Source organism: Mus musculus, chromosome 2 (genome assembly GCF_000001635.26).
Source record: "Mus musculus strain C57BL/6J chromosome 2, GRCm38.p6 C57BL/6J".
Taxonomy (NCBI): Eukaryota; Metazoa; Chordata; class Mammalia; order Rodentia; family Muridae; genus Mus; species Mus musculus.
Genome location: NC_000068.7, coordinates 118,729,940 through 118,740,828, shown reverse-complemented (window position 1 = coordinate 118,740,828; position 10,889 = coordinate 118,729,940).

The window sequence follows — 10,889 nt, the reverse complement described above, 5'->3', positions numbered from 1 at the left end:
TCGGGAAAGCACTTTTATCTATGTATGATTTTGTAACATCCTGTTTTAGTTATTAGGAAGATACTGACTTGCTGGCATGCATTTTCCAAATATTGATACATTTAATGATGCAGTATAATAATCATATTTGGTGATACCAGAAACAGTTTAAGCCCTGGAAATCAGTCACGCTCATAATAGCGCATACAGGTTATTCCAAATTCTATTTTTACTTGAAAGGTCAAATTCTTATCACTGGCAACAGATGTCAGTTTTCCTCAAAGTGACAGGGACACTTGGTTCACGTTTGAGGAAACACCTGCCAAGTCATCAAGTCTGCATGACAACAGCTTGATGTCATTTATTCTTCAAGTGAGAATAATGTTCCACAGCAAAGGTGGCCAGTTTAGGTCATAACCCAGTCACTCAAATGGTTTCCCCAAAGGGACAGTTATACTTGTGTGTGCAGTAGAGTACTCTACAGCCAGTCACTGAGAATATTAGAAGGGGCTGTGCATAAGTGTTGTGATTTGGTATAGCGTAACACCAGTAATTGCTTGTGAACATGCTCTTACGTGAACTTGGGTTTTCTCCCTTTTCTTCCTTTTCCCCTCTTAAACTCATAGTTCATGTGTTGCTTCCTTCATACTACTACATTTGTAACATTGGTGTGAGCATCAGAACTGTTTAAAAGGCAAAATATACATCTCAGTATTGTGAAAATAATTTTGACTCTGTGAAGTCTCTAAAAAGGTCTGAGAACTTAATGTAAGATTGGAAACATTGAAACTTCCAGAGGAGGCTGGAGAGATGGCTCACTGACTGCTCTTCCTGAGGTCCTGAGTTCAATTCCCAGCAACCACATGGTGGCTCACAACCATCTGTAATGGGATCTGATGCCCTCTTCTGGTGTGTCTGAAGACAGTGTACTCCTATACATAAATAAATAAACCTTTAAAAGAAAGAAAGAGAGAGAGGAGAGAGAGAGAGAGAGAGAGAGAGAGAGAGAGAGAGAGAGAGAGAGAGAGAGAGAGGAAAGGAAAGGAAAGGAAAGGAAAGGAAAGGAAAGGAAAGGAAAGGAAAGGAAAGGAAAGGAAAGGAAAGGAAAGGAAAGGAAAGGAAAGGAAAGGAAAAGGGAAGGGAAGGGAGAAACTTAAACTTCCAGAGGAAAACACTTCAAGACATAGGACTAGGCAAAGATCTTCAGAATGGGCCTACAGGAGCTCCAGGCATACCTGTGATGCAGAGACACACATATAGACAAAACACTCATACATATTAACCAGCAAAAAATGACATCTTGGATTCATTCCATCAATGAAAGGGCTTCTTCATTGCAAAAGAAATAGGGGTGTGTGTGTGTGTGCATGGGGGGGGGCGGTTACCAGCTATTCATCTGACAGGGGACTAATATCCAGAATTCATAAAGAATTCAGGGGCTGGAGTCATGGCTCAATGCTTTCCCAGAGGATCCAGTTTCAGTCCCTAGTACCCACATGGCCTCTCACCTGTCCCTGGGCATCTGAGGGCACCAGGCATGCCTGTGATGCAGGGACACACATATAGACAAAACACTCATACATATTAAATAAGATTTTTAAAAAGAACTTAAAAGGTTATACACCAAGGTAACAGATAATCCAACCAACAGATGGGTGGATGAACCGAACACACAGTTCTCAAAAGGAAAAAAGTATAAATAGCCAATAAATACATGAAAAGGGGTGGGGGAGCTAGAGAGGTGACACAGGTGGCTAAGAACATTTGTTGTTCTTGCAGAAGATCTGATTTAGTCCCCAATACCCACATGGGGTTACAGTTCACCTTCTTCTAGCCTCTGTGAACATCAGGCACATACACAGTACACATATATACACTCAGCCAAACATTCATATACATAAAATAAAAATACATCTTTAAAGGTAAATGATTGGCAGGATCAACATTGTAAAAATGGCTATCTTGCCAAAAGCAATCTACAGATTCACTGCAATCCCCATCAAAATTCCAACTCAATTCTTCAACGAATTAGAAAGGGCAATCGGCAGATTCATCTGGAATAACAAAAAACCTAGGATAGCAAAAACTCTTCTCAAGGATAAAAGAACCTCTGGTAGAATCACCATGCCTGACCTAAAGCTGTACTACAGAGCAATTGTGATAAAAACTGGATGGTACTGGTATAGCGAGAGACAAGTAGTCCAATGGAATAGAATTGAAGACCCAGAAATGAACCCACACACCTATGGTCACTTGATCTTCGACAAGGGAGCTAAAACCATCCAGTGGAAGAAAGACAGCATTTTCAACAAATGGTGCTGGCACAACTGGTTGTTTTCATGTAGAAGAATTTGAATCGATCCATTCCTATCTACTTGTACTAAGGTCAAATCTAAGTGGATCAAGGAACTTCACATAAAACCAGAGACACTGAAACTTATAGAGGAGAAAGTGGGGAAAAGCCTTGAAGATATGGGCACAGGGGAAACATTCCTGAATAGAACAGCAATGGCTTGTGCTGTAAGATCGAGAATTGACAAATGGGACCTCATGAAACTGCAAAGCTTCTGCAAGGCAAAAGACACCGTCAATAAGACAAAAAGAACACCAACAGATTGGGAAAGGATCTTTACCTATCCTAAATCAGATAGGGGACTAATATCAATATATATAAAGAACTCAAGAAGGTGGACTCCAGAAAATCAAATAACCCCATTAAAAATGGGGCTCAGAACTGAACAAAGAATTCTCACCTGAGGAATACCAAATGGCAGAGAAGCACCTGAAAAAATGTTCAACATCCTTAATCATCAGGGAAATGCAAATCAAAACAACCCTGAGATTCCACCTCACACCAGTCAGAATGGCTAAGATCATAAATTCAGGTGACAGCAGATGCTGGCGAGGATGTGGAGAAAGAGGAACATTCCTCCATTGTTGGTGGGATTGCAAGCTTGTACAACCACTCTGGAAATCAGTCTGGCGGTTCCTTAGAAAATTGGACATAGTACTACCGGAGGATCCCTCAATACCTCTCCTGGGCATATATCCAGAAGATGTCCCAACTGGTAAGAAGGACACATGCTCCACTATGTTCATAGCAGCCTTATTTATAATAGCCAGAAGCTGGAAAGAACCCAGATGCCCCTCAACAGAGGAATGGATACAGAAAATGTGGTACATTTACACAAGGGAGTACTACTCAGCTATTAAAAAGAATGAATTTATGAAATTCCTAGGCAAATGGATGGACCTGGAGGGCATCATCCTGAGTGAGGTAACACAATCACAAAGGAACTCACACAATATGTACTCACTGATAAGTGGGTATTAGCCCAAAACTTAGGATACCCAAGATATAAGATACAAATTGCTAAACGCATGAAACTCAAGAAGAATGAAGACCAAAGTGTGGACACTGTGCCCCTTCTTAGAATTGGGAACAAAACACCCATGGAAGGAGTTACAGAGACAAAGTTTGGAGCTGTGACGAAAGGATGGACCATCTAGAGACTGCCATATCCAGGGATCCATCCCATAATCAGCTTCCAAACGCTGACACCATTACATACACTAGCAAGATTTTGCTGAAAGGACCCAGATATAGCTGTCTCTTGTGAGACTATGCCGGGGCCTAGCAAACACAGAAGTGGATGCTCACAGTCAGCTATTGGATGGATCACAGGGCTCCCAATGGAGGAGCTAGAGAAAGTACCCAAGGAGCTAAAGGGATCTGCAACCCTATAGGTGGAACAACATTATGAACTAACCAGTACCCTGGAGCTCTTGACTCTAGCTGCATATGTATCAAAAGATGGCCTAGTTGGCCATCACTGGAAAGAGACATTGGACATGCAAACTTTATATGCCCCAGTACAGGGGAGCACCAGGGCCAACAAAATGGGAATGGGTGGGTAGGGAAGTGGGGGGGAGGGTATGGGGGACTTTTGGGATAGCATTGGAAATGTAATTGAGGAAAATACATAATAAAAAAGGGGGAACTTATGCAATTATAATTTCAAAAATAAAAGAAAAAAATTAAATAAAGAAAGAAAAAATTTTAAAAAAGGTAAATGATTTAAAAATGATTTAAATATAAAAAACACAGGAAAAGCTGTTTATCCTTATCCATCAGGCAAAAGTAAGCCAAAATAACATTCTCATTTACTCTAGTTAGGATAACCATCATCGAGAAAGAAAGTAATAACAAGCTGGGTGTGGTGGTACACAACTACAGTCCCAGTACTGAGGAGGCAGAGACAGGTGGATCTCTGTGAGTGTCAAGACAGCCAGGACTACACAGTGAGACCCTGTGTTTTAAAACAAACAAACAAACAAACAGAAGGAGGAGGGAGAGAGGGAAGCAAAAGGGGGGAGGGGGAAGAAGTTATAGACCTAACTTGAGATCATAAGTCAAACCTAAAGACAAATGTCACATTTTCTTCCACACAAGGAATTGTATGAGGGTTCCCTAAAGGAACAGAACGGATAGAAGGGATTGTCTTGCAAGATGTGATCCACGGAATTCAGCAAGGAGGCCTCACACTGTAGAGGCTGAGAAGCTCGTAGATGTTCAGTCTACAGGCTAGAATCTTTGCAGTCCTGATCTGGCTCTGGAGGTCTAAGGGAGTCCCGGAGAGCTGCTGGAATTCAGTCTGTGTTGAAATCCTCGAGATGCTGGTTCTAAACGTGGTGAAGGAATGGCACAGCAACAGGATGGATGGACCTGCCAGCAAGAGTGAGGGCAAGCAGGCAAAAGCAAGGCTTCCTTCTCCATGGTCTTTTATGTGCGCTGCCATCAGAAGGTGTGGCCCAGGTTTAGAGTGGGTCTTCCTGCTCCAAATGATCTGACTTAGAGCTTCCCTGTACCACAGCGCCCAGCAGCTTGGTTTTAGTTCATATCAGATGCAGTCAAGTTAACAACCAAAACTGTCCATCCCAGGGACCTAGTTTAAAAAAAACAAAAAAAAAAACAAATGAAAGTAGAAGAGGAGGAAGGGGACTGGCAGGAGAGGAGAGGCAGAGCAAGAGAGGATAATGGAGACTAAACTCGATCAAGGTATATTATCTATGTGGATGAAGATGTCATCTAAAACACATTTTGTGGGTACCATCAAGATATGCTAATAGGGCTACAGAGATGCCTCAGCAGGTAAGCTGGTGCTGCCTGAGGCCCTGAGAGGAGGCCTGGAAGGAGAGATGAGAACAGAAGTTACTGATATACACACCCACATGCACAAAATAAGCTTTAAAATGTTTATAAAATAGAGTATGAAAGACCAAGAGCTGCTCAAATAAAAAGCTACATATGTTTTCCAGGTTTTTATATCTGTTTGATTCAAACTACTGTGGTAGTTTGAGTAAGAATGGCTCCCATATTTGAATACTTGGTCACCACAGAGTGACCCTACTTGAGAAGGATTAGGAAGTGTGGCTTTATTGGAATAGGTTGGAGGAAGGTTTGGGAATGGGCTTTCTCTCCTCCTGACGCCTGTGGATCCAATGTAGAACTCTCAGCTACTTCTCCAACACCATGTCTGCCTGCCTGCATAAAGTAACTTTTATTTTCCTGAAGTAATTGTCATCTCCAAGGCTTACTGGGTCCATCTACTAACCTAGGCCATGTGCTGGAAGCTTCTAGCCTCCATACAATCTAATCTAGGCTTAGAGTGTTTTCAGCTTCTGAGACTTTATTATCAAATAAACTCACCCTTTCTAGTTCTTTCTGAACTCTGGCTTGCTGGTTCAACTCAGCTATTCTGGCTCCTCTCCACCCTGACTGATTTAATGCCCTCCCTCAGCCTCTCCTGAATTGCTCTGCTTGCCCTCACACTAACTTTGGCAGTCTGTTCTAATCTTCTGGCTCCTTCTCATTCTCTGGCTTGTTCTGTCTTCTCCTGTCTCTGTAAAACTCTCCTGGTAAAACCACCTCCTCTGTCCCCTCCTCTTTTCTCTGCACCACTCTCTTAAGTAGCTTCCCTTTTCTCTGTCTTCTCCTAAGAGTTAGGCATATCCCATTCTGTCAAAGCTTCTTCTGATATGTCAGTTTGTCTGCCACTCAATTAGACATCACTTTCAAACACGGGTGCTTTCTTCTACAAACTAACTTTACCTTCATTGTTGGGGATTAAATGTGTATACTAAGGGTGCATCTTATTTCAGCCAAAGGAACTAAAGGTGTGTGCTAAGGTTGGGCCACACCATGAGTAGAAATAGGTGGGGTTTTTTTTTTTTCAGTAAATAACACAATCTCAGGGTTCACGGTGTGATCAAATACCTGGTACATGTCACCATGCTCCCATCAGGATAACAATGGACTAAGCCACTGAAACTGTAAGCCAGCCCCAATTAAATGTGCCCAAGTAGATAGAATGACCTGCGCATCTGGCACAACAGTCACGTGAATGGCCGTGGTGGCCTAGATGGAGGCTATGCACAGGCATGTAAGTGATGGCAGCAGTGGCCCACCAGAATGGCCTCCCATACAGCAAAACAGACCTCTCTGTTACTTCCCGAACCAAATGGCCATGCGGTAACAAGTTGATTGCTGCATCTGTTTTGCTCTAGAACTGTTGGTATTTCACTCAACTCAAACTGACATGTTTTCGGGATATGGGGTCATATCGTCGATAATTTCTTTTTCTATTTTATCCTGATTTGTTCTCACTTTAGAAATGTTTTCTCTGAAGGGACACCCCATACACTCCCAGCCGCAAGGTCATCTCTATTTCTGGCATCTAGGACCCAGAGAATAAGGGCCACCCTTATGCAGGTAGAGCTTCGAGACACCTATGCTTTCCCACCTGGTCTAACAAAATGTTGCATGCTTCCTACATCCTGACTGTTATCTACCAAATGCTCCCCAGTTTATGCATTTCCTGTGGTAAAGCAACTTAAATAGAAATACACAAGTATTTCAGATGTGGCCTAATGATGCAGAGAATGGGGAGAGAATGAACGAGAATGGGGTGGCGTCTTCCTTGGTTCTAGGGCACTGGCTGCTCCTGGTACCAAGGAGTGAAGATCTGCAGACGTCCCAACTCCCGAACTGCCTTGTCCCCTCCTGAATCTCATTCTGGACCCTGATTCCAAGGGTCTGGGTGCAGCAGAGAACATGTCATGTTGGCAGGTTATTCTGGTGGAATTGCAAGACAGAGAGCTGCTAGGCTCACAGGCAGCTTCAATCCAACCACTCAAGAGCGTCCGCTTTTATTGGCAGCTCTGTCTTTTGACTCAGATGGAGCTGGCTGTCAGCAAAATCCCTGTTTTATTCACACATGCTTCTGCTAAGCCGACACTTCCCCCACCCTGTCCCCATACAGCCGGTGTCTTGGAGCCAAGCCTGGATCCCTCAATGAAGCCCTTTCATCTTACCTTGTGGGTTTGAGCTGTTGCTCCAGCAGAGTAGGTTGTGTTTGGTCCCAATTCTCCCCAAATATCCCTGTAATGACTAGCTTCCTGCTAGTCACAGAACCAAGAGGCCGTGGTTCTATCTGGGCCCTAATTAAAAAAAATAATAAAGGCTGGGGGATGGACCAAATTAGGAGTAAAGAGAGAAGCAATCGATTGCACCTAGGACATTTCCTATGTGTGATGCACTGTGCTTCAGAGACAGACATCAACTAATTTATTCTCCTCATCCATATGAAAACTGGCCCCTTTTACAGATGTATAAACAAAGGTAGAACAGCTAAGAGATGATGCCTAAACAGCACATACTGAGTCAAGTGTCATGTTTTTCTACCATCTGCATCTCTCACCCCCAAGGTGACCGGTGACCGTCTCTTGGAGACACACGTTGGCCCTCCTGATGGGAGTGGGATTTTTAGAACTGGAGCATTTGGGGCCTAATTAGATTCATCATCACTGAGCTGCCCTTTTGCTGGGAGCCCACAGCAAACTTCTGGGACTTGAAACAATCCGCTAGGGTCCTGGAACATGGATCAGGTAAGTTTGATCCCAAATGACACTTCAAAAGGAAACATACAGCCAGGAGTGGTGGCACACACCTTTATCCTAGCATGGAGGAGACAGAGGCAGGTGGATCTCTGTGCGTTCAGGGCTAACCTGATCTATGTAGTGAGCTTCAGGATGGCCAGGGCTACAACAGGGTCACACAGAGATAGCCTGTCTTCAAACCGAAACAAAAATCATATTTGAGACTGCTCCTTCTGATCTTTTCCATGATGACATTCCAGGTGGTTCTTCTGTCACCCAGAGGGGAGGGAGGGAAGCCGAACAACATCTGACTCTGAGAATTCTAGAGAATTTTTATTTATTCATGCATTTGGTTATGAGGTAGAATCTTATTGCATAGCCAAGGCTGCCTTCAAATGTGTGATCCTCCTGCTTCAGCCTCTTGAGTGTTAGGACTACGTGTATGTGCCACTATTCCTGGCTACAGAGAACTCTTTTTTTCAATTTAATTAAAAATTTTTTTAAAATTTTGAGTCAGAGCCTTACTCTGTGGCCCAAGCTGGCCACCAACTTGTGGCGATCTCCCTGCCTCAGCTGTCTGAATTCTGGGATTATAAGCCCAGTTTCAGAGGATGCTTGAAGCTTCTTGGTTGCCTTAGCACCTTGGCACCTGGTCCGTATTTTGTCTCTGCCTTCACTCACACTCAGTTTCCAGCACTGCAGTGGGCAGCTGATGCAAGGAGTTTCAGCTGATGACAGCTGGACTGGTATCGCCCTGGGTCCACATCTTCGCATCTGTCTTATTGGCTGTTGGGGTTGAGCTGAGAGACACATGGGAGGCTGTGGTTTGTTAATAAATTGAGCCCCAGTGCTGGTAACTATGAGTTCAGGCAGCTTGGAGACAACAGATTTCAAGACTACAGTTGAGGCGTCTCTAATTTGGTTTGCTCTGGGAAAGTGAGTCCAAGCACGTGATTCTTACAAACAGCTGTAGTGTGTGTGTGTGTGTGTGTGTGTGTGTGTGTGTGTGTGTGTGTGTGTGTGTGTGTGTGTGTGAAGCAAGTCAGTGAAGACACATGTAGAAAGAACAGCATGTGTACAATTATCCCTTGGTATATACATGGGTTGTTGGCTTCTGGGTCCCTGTATCCACCAGAATCCAAAGATATTCCTTATATAAGATGGTATAGCATTTGCATATTGCCTACCATACCTTCCACATTCTGTAAGCCATATTGAGATCCTTATGCCTGATATGTAAATGCCATGAAAATACTTATTACCCTGTATTATATAGAAAGATACTGACAAGAAAAACATGTCTGCATGTTCAATACAGATGCCATTTTTACCATTAAAAAACTATGAGGTTGGTTGACTTTACAGATGCAGAACCTATGGGTTCAGAGGCTAACTCACTGAGAAGGAGTAAGAAAGGGACAGACATAGTGGTACATGCCTGTGCTTCCAGCACTGGAGAAGCTGAAGTGGGAGGGGGTGTCCTAGGTCAGGCTGGGAGCATGGGAAGTTGGGACCTAACCTTGGGAGGCAGCTGGTGAGCATAAGCTCTGTCCCCAAAGCTCCCACATGATACTGCTGTCTCAGTATCGCAAATGGAATATCTACCAGCATCCTCCTAGAGTGGCTGCTTCCCCTGGGCCCATCCCTTTCCCTTGCAAGCTCAGGGACATCCCTATGAGGTACCTGTATAGTGAGGTATTCCCACTATACAGGTGAGAAAGATGAGGTGCTTTAAAAGGTGAGCATCACCAGATAGACTTACTCAGTAATTGGCTGGGTTCATAGAACAGTGTGTGGAAAACAGGCTTCAGAGGATGCCACAACGGATCCCTCTCCATGACAGGAGCAAAGTAGCCATTGCCCCCAACCCAATACACAAGGTGCCTCCCTGTTCCTGAATCCCACTGCATCAGGTGAGAAAATTATCCACCTGGCCAGTAATTCTGGCACCTGAAGATAAGAGTTTAGCTTCCACCCCTGAACTTCTCTGGTGAGCAGATTGGAAACCCAGTCACCCCATGAGTCCAGTGCCACCAGTGAGCTGGGCGAGCTGGGATTGGGACTGGGACCTCCTCCCCTCTGCACCCCTGCAGAGACAGCTGTTGAGTGTAAGCTCCCTCCCTGCCTGCAGCCCACAGCTCCCACCTGTCAAGCGCAGTGACACAGATCTACCAGCGACTTCCTGGAGTGGCTGATTCAGGAGTCTGCCTCTTTCCCTATCAGGCTCAGCTTTCCCATGAGCCCAGCAGGGGGCATCCTTGCCCTTCCACTCTCCACCCTGGGGGGTTAGATTGGCCTCCCGCCAAGGGGAAGCCTTCCAATCCACAAGGCCCAAGAGTCAGTCCAAGGCTAACTTCCCAAATGTATTCCTGAGACTTCTTCTCTTCCTTCAGCCACGACCACTCTACTATTATTGACATTACGGTTTTTTTTTTCTTCCTTTGTCAACTTAATATTTTTAAAACTTGAACTCCAGCGTTCTAACAATCTTCCAGCTTGTCCCCCAAAGAGCTGTGACTACAGACGTGTTTTGCCATGCTGGGCAATGTATATATATTTTTAAAAGAGGAAACCCCTCTTCAGTAAAGGTCTTTCAAATAGCTTGCTGCTCTTTTGGCTGGCATCCAGATTTAGCAGGTGAGCGCCACTGATGTTACTACAGTCAGGAATCCCAGAGCCTGTCCAGGGGATGCCATCAATGGGTATGGATATAAAGTTTCTCTTCTGTGGGCTTAGGGCCAGAGATGGAAGGTGCAAAGAACCCAGAATTCTTTGAAGGAGGAACAGAGACACCCCTCCTCCCTTCTAGGCTTTCTTCCAGGCCTATGGCTGCAGGCAAGACAGGAAGGAGGAACTTGGAAATGGGGACTAGCTCCGTGCAGGTGACAGGTGTAGGCTTTGGGAAGGGGCAGGGATTTCCCTTGCAAAATTCATTCAAACAGACAGGAAACCTGATCCCACAGAGACAGCCA